At 38.2% G+C, this 18,578-nt stretch overlaps 2 pseudogenes; both read right to left on the reverse strand.

Annotated features, from left to right (window-relative positions):
• Positions 1-6,674: 6,674 nt before the first annotated feature.
• On the reverse strand, positions 6,675-7,759 carry LOC149229563 (dolichyl-diphosphooligosaccharide--protein glycosyltransferase subunit 1A pseudogene; annotated as a pseudogene).
• Positions 7,760-8,110: 351 nt separating this feature from the next.
• The window catches only part of LOC149229564 (dolichyl-diphosphooligosaccharide--protein glycosyltransferase subunit 1B-like), a 57,289-nt pseudogene continuing 46,821 nt past the window's right edge, over positions 8,111-18,578 (reverse strand).

Here is an 18,578-nt window from a genome sequence, read left to right on the forward strand (position 1 = left end):
GTCGGTGTTGTTACTCCGTTGGTGTTGTTGCTCCGTCGGTGCTGTTACTCCGACAGTGCTATTACTCCACTGCTGTTGTTACTCTGCCAGTGTTCTTACTTCGTCGGTGCTATTACTCCACTGGTGTTGTTACTTCGTCAGTGTTGTTACTCCGTCAGTGTTGTTACTCCATCACTGTTGTTACTCCACCAGTGTTGTTACTCTACTAGTGCTATTACTCCACCAATTTTGTTACTCTACCAGTGTTGTTACTTTGCCAGTGCTATTACTCTGTCACTGTTGTTACTCCATCATTGCTATTACTCCGCCGGTGTTGTTACCCCATCGGTGTTGTTACTCTGTCGCTGTTGTTACTCTACCAGTGTTGTTACTCCGTCAGTGTTGTCACTCTATCACTGCTGTTACTCCATCATTTTTGTTACTCTCCGTCGGTGCTGTCACTCTACGAGTGTTGTTAATCTGCTAGTGTTGTTACTCCGTCAGTGATGTCACTCTGTCACTGTTGTTACTCCACCACTGCTATTACTCTACTAGTGTTGTTACTCCGCTGGTGTTGTTACTCAGTTGGTGTTGTTACTCACCCAGTGATGTTACTTCACTGGTGTTGTTACTCAGCCAATGCTATTACTTCGCCGATGTTGTTACTCCGCCAATGCTCTTACTCAATCGGTGTTGTTACTCCGCCGCTGTTGTTACTCATCATTGTTGTTACCCCTGAATTTTTTTTGAGTACCTGATGTTATTCCTTTGGTGTTGTTACTCTTTCAGTGATGTTACTACTCCGGTGCTGCTACTCCGTGGTGAATTTTTTTCTAAGTACCCACTTCTATTACTCTACACATGTTGATACTCCACCATGGTAAGTCTTAAGGTATGTCCCTAATCAACTCCATGTATTTGATTTATGTTTCAATTAATATGACCAAGGATAGTCATATCTTAGTTCAGGGGAGGTGTTCCATTTGATAGAAAATGTATTATATTTAATGTCAGTGATGTTATGTCATCATTGTTATTAAAATTTCACGTCAACTCATACATCTCATGATTATTACCACCATAATCCATAACAATCCGTAACCCCCACTTATCCACACATATTGGAACTTGAATCATGCACGATGACATGAACTTGGTGAATGTGGAAATACATTTAATTGTGTAGGTCCTCTTTGACATAATGATTGGGTAGTCAATTTATCTTTGTTTATCTATAAATATAATTTTACTTTTTAAGCAATAATTATGAAAAGATGATTTCATCATGGAAACTTTTAACTTTCCTAATTTGTTAAGTCCTTGATTTTGTAAAATTTATGATGATGACCACAAAATTGTACTTAAATATTTCCATTACTATCTAATGAATTATTCCTCATAACCCTATCTTAACAAAGAAAAATATATTTATCAATAGTCATTTGAAGGTGATTAGTATTTGAGAAGCAAAATTACCCGAGTTGAAAATAGTTACTACATAACATTTTATGCCATCCCTAGCTCTTAAGGAGTTTGCTTGCCACCCCATCTATTAAGTGATCTTTTGTTGATTAAAAATAACCATAGTTAAATTTTAATCATAAATGGTCAATTGGAGGATAGGAGGTCTCATCACCAGCCGACCTACCATGATCATAGGTCCTAATAGAGTGACATTACCACTAATAGTCACCAAGTCGAGGTAATGGCCTTTGGTCATAAAATTGAAGGACAAGAGGTCTGATCATGAGCCGACTTGTTCACTTTTGTTAGTTCCCATGAATGGAATTGTTATTAACTAGTTACCAAGCCAGAATAATGATCTTCAGTAGACATCTAAGTAAATTGAAACGCCTGTTGTAACTATGTACTTATTTCTAATAGATGGGAAGCTCGCATCTTAATGGGTTAAAAAAGCATCCTTCTTGAGGTTGTGGACACCTTCTGGTAGCAGTGGCCATGCCTATCGTATAGAAGTTAATTCAATATTATGATCTACTTGGTTACCTTGTTTTCTCAAAACTAACTTTGAATAAAGCCATTGTTGCATATATAAGTTTTGCTAGAACTCATGGTTCATGGGGTAATATTTAATCATTTCTTAGATAATGGTGGTTATGGTTTGTATCTATTATTGAGTTATCAATATTTACTTTACATGTTAGGGATGAAACGTTTAGGATATTTGACATTTGACATTTTGTATCATCTAATATATCATTTCTTTATTATACATGTTTCGTATCTTTAAGCAAACATAGTTGCTTTACCCAATCAATGTCTATTTAATCCTAGCTTAACAACACTAATATTATTTTAGAAGGATGAAGAGGCTTAATTCTGATTTTGAATCTTGATGAATTACTGATTAAGGATACTCATGAGATGTGCTATAGAAATCTTGATGACAGGGAAACTAATTAGTTTGGAGGAAGAAAATCCTGCTACACTTGTTGATTACTTTCTTTGAGCTGGCATGGCTTCCACCTTCCACACCACTTACACAAGCTCAACCTACATTAGCTTCAACAAATGTTAATCCATAGATGTCATTCCACATTATTTTGTTGAAAGCAACAATTGAGGTGAAATAACATGAGTGTTTGATTTATTAAAAGTTTAAGAGAATGTCATAAAAAAAACCACTAAGCATTATTCACTCATATTTTTAAAACCATTATTTCCCCTACTTTATACAAAGGCGTTGGCTTTCATGTGGGCATGCAACATTATCAGTTAGGGGGAATATTGGGCTCTTAATTTTTCATTATTATTACCACTTCTTAACATTCATTTCATTTATTTCCTCTATACTTTTATCACATTATTTACCATAATTTATTATATAATTCCATTTCATAATCATTTATGCTCTTGTGGATAAATAATATCTGATCTCATTTATTTTTAATAATTAATAATTATTATGCGTGATTTCGGTTTATTCATTCGGTATAACCTCACTCATGAACTTATCCTGCAAGATCTCTTCCAAATTGCAGATCTGGTCTTCACCAGATAATTAGATATTCTAACTTAGGAATTCACTGGCATAAGAAGCGACAGTTTTACATTACACATTTTGGGCAAATGAAAGCAAACCTGGAAAATGTGAGACATGGGTTTTGATGAGAATGGAAAAATTCAGTTTCTTATTGAGTAGTTTTCAGAAATTCGATTTGTATTGGGAGAAAATCAAGGTTCTTCGAAGGACATATTTGCAGTTTTGTTGTTGCGGTCATTTTCTAGAATTGCCCAATTGTAATAACCAAACTCGACTTGTTCTAGTTGAATCATGATGGACAGATCTTTCATATCTCATCTTAAATATTGAGATCGGTTTGTTGCAAGTTTTATTTGGATGTTTGTATATTTGAAAGACACAATTTATAGAGAGAGGGGAGCTAGCTGATGTAAGAATTGAGCCCTGTAACAGTGGAACTCTTGTTAATGAAATTTCTAGCCTCCTGATATTTTTCTCAATATGTGAGTTAAGCACAACCCTGACCAGAGAGTTAGGCCCACTCTTTTTATTAGGTGTTGTTCGTGTCCTTTTTATGTATATTGTTTTACTTGTTGTATCTTATTTATTGCTATTACAGATTTCAATAGATTGTTGTGAATGCTTTTATTTATGTAATTTAATTTCCATTATTGTTACAATGATGCTTTGATTTATTAATCACGAACCCTTGATTGATGTAGATTGTAACATTGCCCCTGCATATACTTTGTGCATTACCTTGAAAAGTGTACACACCCTGATTGATGAATTAATGTAGGAAACGAGATTGAATAATTTGTTCATATTCGGACACCAACACGCTGCCAAATTATGGATTTCTCTTGTAAAGATGCGGCCACCCTAAAGTCTCGTGCCCATAGGAGTTGAACACAGTGATCAGCGCCATGATTGGTGGTAGGCTAAGGAAGTGTGCAACATTATTTTTGTTTCCCTTCTTGTACTTAATGTTCAAATGGAATTTTTGCAAGTATGTGGACCATTTCTGATGGTGATTGTTTTGAAACTTCCCTTGTGTTTGTATGAATTGCAGTGGTTAGTGGTCTATGTGGATGATTGCTTCCTTCCGCTGAGTGTAATTCTCACATTGAAGGTAGCATTGCACGATGGAATACATTTCCTTGTCATAGGTGGGGTAATTTTGAACTATTTCTGAAAGTGTAGTGTGGTAAGCCATTGGATGCCCCTACTAAGTAATAATTGCATGGATAGCATAGTCAGAGGGATATGTCTCAATCTCAAATGGTTGATACAAGTTTGGTAATGTGAGCACTGGTGTAGAGCAGAGGTGATGCTTCAACTCGGCAAATTCCTTCTATTGGGTTTCATACCAGAAGAAATTTTCTTTCATGCTGCCCTTGGTGACTTGAATTAAAGGAAAGGTGATATGAGATAACCCCAACACGAACTTGTGGTGGAAATTGGCAAGACCAAGAAAGTTACGGAGCTCTGTTAGAGTGGTTGGGGCTGGCCAATCCTAAATGAATTATATCTTGGTTGGGTCCACATGCACACCATCCTCATCAATGATGTACCTGAGATGTTGATCCTGGGTCATTCCAAAAGTGAATTTCTTGAAATTGACACATAGCTTGTGTTGTTGCATGATTTGGAGGACCTATCGAATATGGTGGAGGTGCTCTTCCTAACTCTGGCTAAAGCTCAAAATGGAATCTAAATAAACCACCATAGATGCATTAATTAGAGGTCACAAGATTTCATCCATCTATATCATGAAGGTTGTTGCAGAATTTGTCAACTTGAAGGCATGACCAACCATTCGAAAAATCCCTCATTGGATTTAAAGGAAGTTTTCCATACATCAGAGGGTCTGATAGGAACTAGTGATAACTAGACTCTAAATCAATGTTGCTGAAATATTTTCCCCCCTTGAGCTGGTCCAGAAGGTCATCAATCCATGGGATTGGTTATCGGTTCTGTACATTGATCTTGTTCAGTGCCCGATAGTTAATACAGAGTCTCCACGTTGCATCCTTCTTCTGTAACAATACAATCAGGCTCCCACATGGTGATGATTTTGGCCTGATGTATCTTTTATACAATAACTCTTGAATCTCCGTCTTGATCTCATCGTTCTCCAGAATATAGCATCGATAGTGTTATCACAAAATCGTGTACTGATGGCTGCTACCAGTTAGACTTTATGTAACTACTTCAGACCAGGCTTTAGACTAAGGTTAGCCTCCTTAGTCAGAGAGGGCTCTCTCACAGATTTGTGATAGGAATTATTAACAAGAAAAGATGGCTAACTCTTCAAACATTTTATGAAAACAAGCTGGTTGGAACAACAAAATAACATCTCTTCCATTGGGCTCATGGAGTCAAACACTTCTGCAGTAAACTATAAACCACTCAATCATAGAAGCCAAGGCATATAATGTTTAACACTCAAAACATCTCTCAAAAAGAACCTCAACTCATAAATATACACAGGAAGTCTGAGCACTAGGTGAATTCAGAGTGATTGAATATTTAGTGAACTGTAAAATATATAAAGGATAATGACAAAACCACACATATTCTGAGCATTGAACACATGATGAATCTTGGGAAGAAAAAGTAATCCTTATATTACTGTCAAAAAGTCTTTTTACATAAGCTGATAGAAACTCTGTTTTTTCATAAATCTCCCACCCCTATTACATCCTAGTCTGATCCATTTATAGGAATACATTCTTCCCTTTCTAGAGCGAGCTCAAAGGCTCTATTAACTACTCCTATATGTTATTTAACTAATTAATTAATTACAAAAGTGCTGAGCTGTAATTACACAAAATCCTAATCAAACTAAAACACTAATTCCATTCTCCTCGTAACATGATTCTTCTTGGATCCTTGACAGCTGTCCTCCTTCAGTTAGGCTGAGATGGCTGAACTAAAGATGCAATAAACCAGCTAACCTTGGATGCTTGGAAGCGCTGATGGCTCATTAATTGACCAAAAGATGTGCTCTGTTTTTACGGTCTCTGTCTCCCAACATTCTCCGAAAATGTAGCAGCATGTTCCCAAATCTTTAATAACTCAAAGTATTGAACGTTGCTACCAAATACCATGTCTCCAGATGAGCTGTAGGCTGTATTGATGTACAGGTGTCTCTCTACTAACATTCCTGGTCAAACTGTTTATTCTGCATTGAAAACATCACCTACAGCAGTTTCGTAGCGCGCTACGAAACTGCTGTGTGATTTAAAAAACACAGTCTTCCTCTAAACTTCTCACAAAATTGAATAGCTGCTGTTGCCATTCTTCAGTTTCACCTTTGCTATGCTGAGATTCAGAATCACATTCCCTGTAACATGAACCTCCAACAGATGGACCAACTGCACATAAATCTTTTCGAGCTTCTGATTTGCTTTGGTCTGAACTCTTAGAATTCCAAATGCGTGCTTTCCCAGAAAACTCAATTACCCATATCTTCTTGGAAATGACAGTCTCCCATTGAAAGTAACAAGAATAAATTTAGAATACATAAACTCGAGAACATAAAGTGATATCCAAGAAAAATTAATGTACATAAAGCCTGATGCTTTAGCCAGATGATACAACAAGCTTTTCCAATTTTTCAATATTTCACTGGTTGCCCCACTCATTTACCTCTTGTTTCAAAACAATAAGCTTCTGCTCATGAGAAGATATGCGACTGTCAATCTCCTTACTTGGTAGCTTCTTCAGCTGCTTGGAAGAGAAAATCTTGTAGAGGTAAGTCGTAGCCTATTGTAAAAGTGGCTTGCCAGCCTCCAAACATAGGATATCGAGGTTCAATTTCCAGTTCTGTTTTTCTAGAATCAGCATTCAAATGTGAGGTAGAAATATTCCCAATTTCATCTCGGTAATAAACCGAATGTGCTCGAGGTGGCAGTCTTGCCACTAGACTCTTAAAAGATGATGCACCTCTAGCATTGGGTCTTGCTTGGTATTCAATCCTTGGAAAGCCACCTTTGATTCGAGCACCACCATGAAAAAGGTGATAATTTTCAATTATCTGAACATTTCCCCAATGTGAAATTTCTATTTCTCGCACCAGCTCCTTGACAACTGCAAATGGTTGGTTATCTTCAAAGTGAACAATAAAGGGTGAAAATGAAAATGCAGCAAGATTCTCATATGGACCATATTTAAGTTTTGTATCCACCAATTTTGTGGGATCAACTTTGGAATATGATTCTATTCTAGAGCTTGGGGTCTTGATGGTTGTAGTTTGCGCTTTAACTAGATAAGGCGAAAGAAAGTAAGCACTGTCACGATAAAGAACAAGCTGAGTTTGTGCCTGAGAGATCTCTTCAGGGAAAGGCTTCACTGAATGTGTGAAGACTGAAAGCACTTCTATAGTTACAGTGTCACCCTTTTTTAGTGCCTTCACTAAAGAGATTGAAAATAAAACTATACCACCAGGTGCATCCTCTGATTGAGAAGGGCTTACTATAAGTGGAACAGAAACCTTATTTTTACCCCTTTCCTTCAAAGGCAGCTGCTTTCAGATACGCCAGATTTTCAACCTGGTCAGGAGGAAAGGCAAGAAGAACTTCTGAAGTCGTACCCAAACCAGTATTTTCAACCTTCAAGGATGTAACAACCTGTACAATGTGTGATGTCAAGTCAATCCGGCGATCCACCTTTAGGAGCACCAATTCCGATGACGGTGCCGCCAGACATAGATGGCATATTGTCAAGAGCGCTACACATGCAAACACTGAATGCTTGAGATTTGACGGGATCACTCCACGAATCGCCATTTCCATTGCCACTGCTTGAAATTTCTGTTCGAGAACTTCTGTGGGTTTGTTGTAGATTAAAGGAACAACCCTGGCACCCCCCGATTCTACGAATTTGACATAAGAAGCCGCGATGTATGAGGCATTAGATGCCGTGCTGAGCTTTTCACGAGCTCCATTCCTTTCGGCTTTGGCATCTTCTGAATTATGGCATCATCTTATGAAGGCAGACGGATACGCAAAGACTGTTCTGCATTAAGGACATGAATAAAAAGACTAAGACACACAAGTAGTACAGTCATGGCCATAGCCATCGCTTCTCGGCTTCTGCCAACAATATCAATCTCCTCTGATTCTGAAATGAATTTAACATTTCTCATATTGCCATGCACTGTGTTATGCAAACCAGGGTGATCAATCGGAAGTCGGCAAAAATAGCCACAAGAATGACATCTTGTCTCACAATAATGTACAGCATCTTCATTAGTTGTATGAACATGGGGTCCTTCATGGCTCCTCTTGAAAGCTGGTACTGGGACACAACAATCCTTTCGTATAGCTGAGTAACTATTTCAAATGTAAAGCCAGAAAGGTCATTCCACAAGTCATCAATTGCGCCCTCTGTCCCCAATATAACATGTATTCAATCATGAAGCCACGCCAACGCCTTAGAGGAACGTGTAGTCAAAAGAGTAAATGTAAAGAATACTCCTCCTTCAAAATCTTGCCATGTGTCATAAAGAGCTGCAAAGACAAGGGGCTTTTTATCTTGAAAATGTATATAGAATAGATGCTTCTTTGCTTCATCTTTTTTTTCACTCGTAAAAACCTTCAATTGGCACAAGGCAACGACAACTTGGAATAAGTCGACGAAAAGAAGCCTTCTCATAAACCGATTCTGATCAAGCGTTGGTTTCAAAAAGGACCACGATTTTGAGACTTGGGTATGAAACAGAGTTTTGATGGACCTCCGTTAGTGATCATGAGAACCAGCCACAACAGCTGTGAGCGCAAAGTAAAACTACCACTGGAATGTTCCTCTTCAAAGCATATGCAGACAATGGCAAGTCTGCAAGGAATAATACAGGTCCCATGATCTCCTCAGTATGAAGTGACAATATAATCAGAAATCCCATAATCTATAGCCCCAGCGTTTGCTAGAAACAATGAAGTGACAACAATGAGAATATGCATATTGCAAACGAACCATATCATCCTCTTCCTTCAATGGAGTACAGGCCCACATATAACAGTTTGATAAACCTCGTTTCCTGCAGTGTTTCCATCAATTCACCTTAAATATCTGTCATTTCCCAATTTCGCAGCGCAGCCAGTGCAAGGTCAGTGTTTTCGCTACGAAATCACTAAAAAAGATGGCGCTGCGAAACTGCTAACGGATTTATGCGCTGCGAAAACACCCTGTCTTTAAGCTAGGCTAAAAAAATTTTACAACAGACTTTTCAGTGATAACAGCGGCTCCACTTGGGATAGTGTGCCCTTGTGGTGCACTAAGAACCTGCAGTTCCAGTGCCTCATAGAATTTATTTGACAAACAGAAATTTGCTTGACCAGCATGACTGTAGGAGAATGAAAGCTACATCTACTGAAAAATGCTCAGTTGACCTTGAGCTTATTTGCATTTACCTATACCTACCTACCCTATCAGCTGCAAGCTCCACTTGTAGCTCAAGCAACATGATATTTCCAATGTAGCCAATCATTTATCTTATCTGACATTTGAGTCCTTTGGCTGTGCTTGAAACAAAAATAAATCAGATACTGAAGTAACCGAGGCAGCATGAGGTGTAACTGTTCTTCAACATGAAAATATAACTGGAAGCCGCCTGAACAGTAAATCTTTTCCATGTATTCAGCTATAGGGTCAAAAAACACATGGTTAGTTTGCTGATTCTCAAAACTTTCTGTATCTTTAGGCAACTTATCTTCAGCCACACCAAATTTATTTGATATGCTATCCAACTGCCTTTCTGAATGATGCTCACAAACAATGTAATTTTCCTCACTACTATGATCATTATTTGAAGTAAGCTGCTGCAAGGAATTACAAAATTGAGCAAGCTTTTCCTCTGCCTGAGGGTCATAGAAAATTTCCTCCAATATTTCTTCTTGCTGGGTGCAATCAATTTCATCTTCATCATGATCTGAAACCGGACCAATCTGCTGCATCTCTACATCAATATCAAAGGATGAAACATGGGTTACACAACTAAACCCCTGCTGCTCCTCATGCTGCGTTTCATGAGATGTTATACCCTCTCCTTGGTGCTGGAATGCATTGTTATGGAGAGCCTCTAAAATTTCTTCATCCATAAATTCATCATCACCATAACAATCCTCCAAGTACTGAATAAGATTTAAAGAATGCCTACAGCAATCTTTGAGCAACAACAAAGAAGGATAACATTCTTTATACATTTCACAGAACACATCATGAAAACTAGCAAGCGAATAGATTGAACCATTTTCCAGACTTTTATACCAAGACCATGCTTTTCCTTCTAAAGTGGTCATAAACATTTTCATGAGACAATCTTCAGGAAAATGAACCTTAAGACTGCGTACATGCATATGGAATTTAACCAAATGGAGAGCAGCATCATCTTTCTTTTCATCTTTGAATATTGGAAGATCCTCTAACCAATCAACCTCCGGCATAGGATTTGGAAAACCAGGGATATGAGACCGTTTCATAGGAGCATACCTGGCATTCATTCTTGCAGTAGAATCCATCTTGAAACTTCATCAAGCTACTGATCTTCTAGCAGTGGAGTCACCTTCTAATTTGTTATTTGATGTGTGGAGTCGCCAAGGTAGTTTTGCAGCCTCAAAAAAAATGTTTGAGCTCCTGCTACCTTCAGAAGTTCAACCATTGATTTCGGGAATGAATAATCTTCAGACTCCCGGCAGACGCACCAAAATGTTATCACAAAATCGTGTACTGATGGCTGTTACCAGTTAGACTTTATGTAACTACTTTAGACCAGGCTTTAGACTAAGGCTAGCCTCCTTAGTCAGAGAGGGCTCTCTCACAGATTTGTGATAGGAATTATTAACAAGAAAAGATGGCTAACTCTTCAAACATTTTATGAAAACAAGCTGGTTGGAACAACAAAATAACATCTCTTCCATTGGGCTCATGGAGTCAAACACTTCTGCAGTAAACTATAAACCACTCAATCATAGAAGCCAAGGCATATAATGTTTAACACTCAAAACATCTCTCAAAAAGAACCTCAACTCATAAATATACACAGGAAGTCTGAGCACTAGGTGAATTCAGAGTGATTGCATATTTAGTGAGCTGTAAAATACATAAAGGATAATGACAAAACCACACATATTCTGAGCATTGAACACATGATGAATCTTGGGAAGAAAAAGTAATCCTTATATTACTGTCAAAAAGTCTTTTTACATAAGCTGATAAAAACTCTGTTTTTTCATAAATCTCCAACCCCTATTACATCCTAGTCTGATCCATTTATAGGAATACATTCTTCCCTTTCTAGAGCGAGCTCAAAGGCTCTATTAACTACTCCTATATGCTATTTAACTAATTAATTAATTACAAAAGTGCTGAGCTGTAATTACACAAAATCCTAATCAAACTAAAACACTAATTCCATTCTCCTCGTAACATGATTCTTCTTGGATCCTTGACAGCTGTCCTCCTTCAGTTAGGCTGAGATGGCTGAACTAAAGATGCAATAAACCAGCTAACCTTGGATGCTTGGAAGCGCTGATGGCTCATTAATTGACCAAAAGATGTGCTCTGTTTTTACGGTCTCTGTCTCCCAACATTCTCCGAAAATGTAGCAGCATGTTCCCAAATCTTTAATAACTCAAAGTATTGAACGCTGCTACCAAATACCATGTCTCCACCAAATACCATGTCTCCAGATGAGCTGTAGGCTGTATTGATGTACAGGTGTCTCTCTACTAAAATTCCTGGTCAAACTATTTATTCTGCATTGAAAACATCACCTACAGCAGTTTCGTAGCGTGCTACGAAATTGCTGTGTGATTTAAAAAACACAATCTTCCTCTAAACTTCTCACAAAATTGAATAGCTGTTGTTGCCATTCTTCAGTTTCACCTTTGCTATGCTGAGATTCAGAATCACATTCCCTGTAACATGAACCTCCAACAGATGGACCAACTGCACATAAATCTTTTCGAGCTTCTGATTTGCTTTGGTCTGAACTCTTAGAATTCCAAATGCGTGCTTTCCCAGAAAACTCAATTGCCCATATCTTCTTGGAAATGACAGTCTCCCATTGAAAGTAACAAGAATAAATTTAGAATACATAAACTCGAGAACATAAAGTGATATCCAAGAAAAATTAATGTACATAAAGCCTGATGCTTTAGCTAGATGATACAACAAGCTTTTCCAATTTTTCAATATTTCACTGGTTGCCCCACTCATTTACCTCTTGTTTCAAAACAATAAGCTTCTTCTCATGAGAAGATATGCGACTGTCAATCTCCTTTCTTGGTAGCTTCTTCAGCTGCTTGGAAGAGAAAATCTTGTAGAGGTATGTCGTAGCCTATTGTAAAAGTGGCTTGCCAGCCTCCAAACATAGGATATCGAGGTTCAATTTCCAGTTCTGTTTTTCTAGAATCAGCATTCAAATGTGAGGTAGAAATATTCCCAATTTCATCTCGGTAATAAACCGAATGTGCTCGAGGTGGCAGTCTTGCCACTAGACTCTTAAAAGATGATGCACCTCTAGCATTGGGTCTTGCTTGGTATTCAATCCTTGGAAAGCCACCTTTGATTCGAGCACCACCATGAAAAAGGTGATAATTTTCAGTTATCTGAACATTTCCCCAATGTGAAATTTCTATTTCTCGCACCAGCTCCTTGACAACTGCAAATGGTTGGTTATCTTCAAAGTGAACAATAAAGGGTGAAAATGAAAATGCAGCAAGATTCTCATATGGACCATATTTAAGTTCTGTATCCACCAATTTTGTGGGATCAACTTTGGAATATGATTCTATTCTAGGGCTTGGGGTCTTGATGGTTGTAGTTTGCGCTTTAACTAGATAAGGCGAAAGAAAGTAAGCACTGTCACGATAAAGAACAAGCTGAGTTTGTGCCTGAGAGATCTCTTCAGGGAAAGGCTTCACTGAATGTGTGAAGACTGAAAGCACTTCTATAGTTACAGTGTCACCCTTTTTTAGTGCCTTCACTAAAGAGATTGAAAATAAAACTATACCACCAGGTGCATCCTCTGATTGAGAAGGGCTTACTATAAGTGGAACAGAAACCTTATTTTTATCCCTTTCCTTCAAAGGCAGCTGCTTTGAGATACGCCAGATTTTCAACCTGGTCAGGAGGAAAGGCAAGAAGAACTTCTGAAGTCGTACCCAAACCAGTATTTTCAACCTTCAAGGATGTAACAACCTGTACAATGTGTGATGTCAAATCAATCCGGCGATCCACCTTTAGGAGCACCAATTCCGATGACGGTGCCGCCAGACATAGATGGCATATTGTCAAGAGCGCTACACATGCAAACACTGAATGCTTGAGATTTGACGGGATCACTCCACGAATCGCCATTGCCATTGCCACTGCTTGAAATTTCTGTTCGAGAACTTCTGTGGGTTTGTTGTAGATTAAAGGAACAACCCTGGCACCCCCCGATTCTACGAATTTGACATAAGAAGTCGCGATGTATGAGGCATTAGATGCCGTGCTGAGATTTTCACGAGCTCCATTCCTTTCGGCTTTGGCATCTTCTGAATTATGGCATCATCTTATGAAGGCAGACGGATACGCAGAGACTGTTCTGCATTAAGGACATGAATAAAAATTCTAAGACACACAAGTAGTACAGTCATGGCCATAGCCATCGCTTCTCGGCTTCTGCAAACAATATCAATCTCCTCTGATTCTGAAATGAATTTAACATTTCTCATATCGCCATGCATTGTGTTACGCAAACCAGGGTGATCAATCGGAAGTCGACAAAAATAGCCACAAGAATGACATCTTGTCTCACAATAATGTACAGCATCTTCATTAGTTGTATGAACATGGGGTCCTTCATGGCTCCTCTTGAAAGCTGGTACTGGGACACAACAATCCTTTCGTATAGCTGAGTAACTATTTCAAATGTAAAGCCAGAAAGGTCATTCCACAAGTCATCAATTGCGCCCTCCGTCCCCAATATAACAGGTATTCAATCATGAAGCCACGCCAACGCCTTAGAGGAACGTGTAGTCAAAAGAGTAAATGTAAAGAATACTCCTCCTTCAAAATCTTGCCATGTGTCATAAAGAGCTGCAAAGACAAGGGGCTTTTTATCTTGAAAATGTATATAGAATAGATGCTTCTTTGCTTCATCTTTTTTTTCACTCGTAAAAACCTTCAATTGGCACAAGGCAACGACAACTTGGAATAAGTCGACGAAAAGAAGCCTTCTCATAAACCGATTCTAATCGAGCGTTGGTTTCAAAAAGGACCACGATTTTGAGACTTGGGTATGAAACAGAGTTTTGATGGACCTCCGTTAGTGATCATGAGAACCTGCCACAACAGCTGTGAGCGCAAAGTAAAACTACCACTGGAATGTTCCTCTTCAAAGCATATGCAGAAAACGGCAAGTCTGCAAGGAATAATACAGGTCCCATGATCTCCTCAGTATGAAGTGACAATATAATCAGAAATCCCATAATCTATAGCCCCAGCGTTTGCTAGAAACAATGAAGTGACAACAATGAGAATATGCATATTGCAAACGAACCATATCATCCTCTTCCTTCAATGGAGTACAGGCCCACATATAACAGTTTGATAAACCTCGTTTCCTGCAGTGTTTCCATCAATTCACCTTAAATATCTGTCATTTCCCAATTTCGCAGCGCAGCCAGTGCAAGGTCAGTGTTTTCGCTACGAAATCACTAAAACAGATGGCGCTGCGAAACTGCTAACGGATTTATGCGCTGCGAAACTGCTAACGGATTTATGCGCTGCGAAAACACCCTGTCTTTAAGCTAGGCTAAAAAAATTTTACAACAGACTTTTCAGTGATAACAGATAGATCCTTCCATTGGGTAGGAGCACACCTAGGGTTAGATCGATGGAGTGTTTAACCTAACAATGCAGAGGCACCTCATAAGTAAGGATAAAATGTCCTTATACTCCTCCATGACCTTGTTCATTTGTTGTCCCTGTTCAGAGGAGCCCAGTCTGCAAACCGTGGCCATAATCGTCTTCCTACCTTAAGGAAGAATCATAGGGAAAAAAATTTCCTGGTCTGTGAAATTATCGTAGTGCATTTCTTTACAGTGATTAAAGAGATTGGGGTAGGTGGGGCTACCTCCGGTATCCTATACAAATTATCACCCAATGTAATTTAATCACATAGCAAAGCCTACACTCATATACAACATTTTTCTTCCACAAGTATGGTTTTCTATAGTACATAGCAAACTTCAAGGGGGGAAACATCGCATAGTACCTCATGAGTGAAGAGCTTGATGTTGTAGGGAAGGCAACATTATTGGATGATGTGGAGATCTCGTCCTCAGTGAAGACACCTGATGATGTATTGTTGCAGATGTGTTGTAGTCGGTACGCCCAATCACTTCATGGCCTCTACTGAAATGACATTATTTTGGCTCTCGCTATCAAAAATGAAATGTAGCAGATAACCCTTCACCCACATTTATGAGTGGAAGGGGCACTCCACCTCCTCTGGAACTTCAAGATCATGCTTTTGGATCTTGCTGGTGGCCATGGTGGCACTGGGCTCTGCTTTAATGATCTACTTCCCTCTTTTATTCCCCTTTTTGGTTTCTAACTCATAGTCAGAACATGCACCTAATTTGGAAGCCATGAGCTTGAGAACCAATGACTCCTTGACCTGACACTCATTTTTATTGTGAGTGGAGATCTTATGGAACTGATCAAACCATTTTCCCATATCCTTCTTTGTGTTCATGGTGTAGTTCTTTGCTTGTGGCTTCGACGGGTTGTCCTGGGTTGCCCCACCTTGGATTTTTCCTTTGCTCTGTAGTTTTGGGGTGCCTTTCCCTTCTTCAAATTCATGGATCCAAAGTCTCACTTGTTTTGTTTGAACTTCTTCTCAATATTGACAACTATCAATACGTCATGCCAAGCGAGGAGATGTATAGGAAAACCATCATGTCTTGGATATACCTGTGTAAGAAGTTTCGGTACTTGAGTACCAAATGCTGCTTAGAATCCTTGATACCCTAATTTTTGTGAAGGGTATGGAAAACATTAGTAAACTCTAGCATGTCTTGGCCCCCTCCTTGTCGCAACATGGTCCACCTTATGTATTTATACTCATATCTCTCGACAAGGTAGTGTTATCACTCAGATTTTCCTTAGAAGTTATGGGAAGAAGGAAAGGGGTCCGAGGTACCAACAAAACAATCTTTTAAGTACAAAATCTAGCCAATATATAGTCAGAGAGGGCTCTCTCTTTATAATTTAGCTTTGTTTTGGTGTGATATTAGGATAATTATTAATGTTCAGGGTTGTTTGTTTGAGGGTGGTGGAATTCTGGGAACAGATGGATAGAGCAAGGCCTTCAAGCCATTGGGCTATGGAGTCAATAGAGTGATGGCTAAATTGGATCATATCAATCACTAAATGGAAAACTCATAGGGCAAGGTAGTAAAACAAAAGGAAAATGCCAACTTTGGATGGATGGATCAAAAGGCAATAAACAGGGAGAAAGGGAAAGCAAGAATCCTTTAACCAGGTTTAATATGTAGAATAAGGGTTACTCGTTAACAAGGAGAAATTAAGTGTTCTTTGTTAAATGGGTCACTCTGATGAAATATGAAAGCAAGAGAGCATTTAAGAATTCCCTAACTATGATAGTTTAGAAGAAAACATTAAGAAAGATAAACCTTTTAAAATAGATTGCAGCAAAGCAACTTGTGAAATATCATTATTTCATTTATCATCCTAATTTCATGAAAACACATGTGATTATTAACAAACACAAGGGAAACAATAAAACACAAAAGATTACTTATTTGATTTCTGTTTGACAGAAGTATCCTGTAAATTGCCTTAGCTTTATTCCTTGATCCAGTAAGCCATACAAATGTTGGTACAATAGCAATTCAATTCTAGAAGAAAATGTCTATAGAAATGTTGTAGAATCCACCCCTTATACTTCGAATAAAGAAGTATTTATACAAAATTTACATCAAAATATCTCACAACTAAATGAGATTTATTCTAGGAATATAAAATATCTCTTTACACAAATATAGAGATAGATGGTCTCGAATATAGTGAGAGATAATGAACTGATTTTTGTTGTTCCTCTTTTTGTTGGAGGAGCTAGAGGCATGCTCTACGAATTTGCATCTTGTTGTTTCCATAGTAACTCTGTGCTGGACCTCTGATTTGATCTTCTTAAGTGATACTCTTTCACCTCTAACTGATACACTTTACCTGTTTACCAGCATTGATCCTTTTTACCAAAATTTACTGTGGTAAATATTTCTATTTACCTCACTTTTTTCATGGAAATTTATAGAATGTCAATCATATTGGTCCACCAATCTTCCTTTGGTATATTCATCCTTGTTAATTTCCTATAAATTTCATTAGCCTCAGTATATTTAACAAAATTAGGCTAGACTGTGAATAAGTGCTTTACTTCATGTTCAATGAAGAAGAGGTTCTCTAAACCATCGTAAAGCACTTTTTCTGTGGGTAGTGCCTTTGCTGAGGATGAACTAGCTTGACTTTCAGCCTGCTAATGTAGTTTGTTGATGTAGCCTATCTAAACCATTAGCTTATCATTGATGACTAAAAGGCTTAGGAGTCCTTTACTCCTTAAGATGTCAAATTTCTTCGTGAACTCATCTATATCTTCCTGCATGCTTTGACATCTACGTTCTAGGCCTTGCATCAGATTCCTTTTGGTCAACACCTTCTTTATTTCGAGGATGGTAGCAATGTTATCCTCAATGTCCAATTGCTCCAACTGTTGCTTGTTTTTTACTCTTTAGAAAATTGATTAATCTGATAGCTTCCTCAGGTTCCCTACCCAGCTCTTCTCTTGACTTCTTAATCTCTTCAAGAGAAAGCTTAACCAAATCAATTTGTTCAAAAATAATTTGAATGGATGACCAAATATCATTGATGGAATCAATGATATTGGCCCGTAATATCTTCCTAATGTTTGTCAAAGTCTTTTCAAATATTAGATCCTTCTCCAATGCTTTATTTTGTTGGGTCATGCCTTTGTTTTTCCTCATCTCTTCTGCATAATTGATCTTTGATATATCATATTTCTACTCCAAGGTAGTGAATTTCTCTTTTACTTTCTGCAGCTCTGTTACTTGGAGTTTCATTTCTTCCATTGACTTAAGCAAGTCCACTGTGCTTTGTGTTGGTGTACCTATCTATGATGTATCTATTGCTTCTATGGGTGCAGCTATTTCTAAAGGAATGTTTGGTGCTAAAATAGTTGCCATTGTGGAAGGGACTGCTATTGAAGCTATTGGCACTATAGTTTGAGGTTGTGTGGTCAACTCACTCTGCCTTGATTGCACTGCTTTTTCAAATTCCTGCTCTGTTTCCTTTAATTGTGTGTTCAACTTTAGGACTAAGTCCATAAGTTCTTCTTCATTTTCCTTCTCTATAACTTCAACAGTCTAAGGGTGAATGAGTGGTGTCAAACTCAATTGTTTTCTAAGTGCAGCTATATCTTCATTCTTTTTCTTGATTAAGCTTTCTGTTGCCTTAACATCTTTTGGGTCATGACCCAACTCAATTACTAAATCTTCCAGTGATTTTACTCTGTTATCTTTTG

This window comes from Pinus tabuliformis, chromosome J (assembly GCF_031772625.1).
Source record: "Pinus tabuliformis cultivar Carrire ecotype Pingquan chromosome J, CPIR1, whole genome shotgun sequence".
Classification (NCBI taxonomy): domain Eukaryota; kingdom Viridiplantae; phylum Streptophyta; class Pinopsida; order Pinales; family Pinaceae; genus Pinus; species Pinus tabuliformis.